Source organism: Octopus bimaculoides, chromosome 25, assembly GCF_001194135.2.
Source record: "Octopus bimaculoides isolate UCB-OBI-ISO-001 chromosome 25, ASM119413v2, whole genome shotgun sequence".
Classification (NCBI taxonomy): Eukaryota; Metazoa; Mollusca; class Cephalopoda; order Octopoda; family Octopodidae; genus Octopus; species Octopus bimaculoides.
Genome location: NC_069005.1, coordinates 28,523,585 through 28,523,862, shown reverse-complemented (window position 1 = coordinate 28,523,862; position 278 = coordinate 28,523,585). Strand labels below are relative to the sequence as shown.

Sequence of the window (278 nt, the reverse complement as noted above, 5' to 3'; positions counted from 1 at the left end):
GCCTTTAGTAGAAAGGATTATTATTATTATTATTGTTATTAAGGTGGTGAGCTGGCAGAATCATTAGTGTATCAGAAAAACTGGTTAGTGGCATTTCGGGGTTGATAAAATAAGTACCAATTGAACACTGGGGTCAATGTAATTGATTTACTCACTCCCCTGAAATTGCTGGCCTTGTGCCAAATTTGAAACCATTATTATTATTATTATTATTATTATTATTATTATTACCTCTGCCTTTAGCAAAGGCAGAGGTATTGTTTTCAGTTCTGTTTGTT

General features: G+C 32.7%; 1 protein-coding gene across 1 annotated transcript in view; it reads left to right on the top strand.

The window, feature by feature from the left end:
* The window catches only part of LOC106868693 (ARF GTPase-activating protein GIT1), a 71,965-nt gene that overhangs the window by 12,510 nt on the left and 59,177 nt on the right, over positions 1 to 278 (top strand). The gene's annotated exons all lie outside the window — the stretch shown is intronic.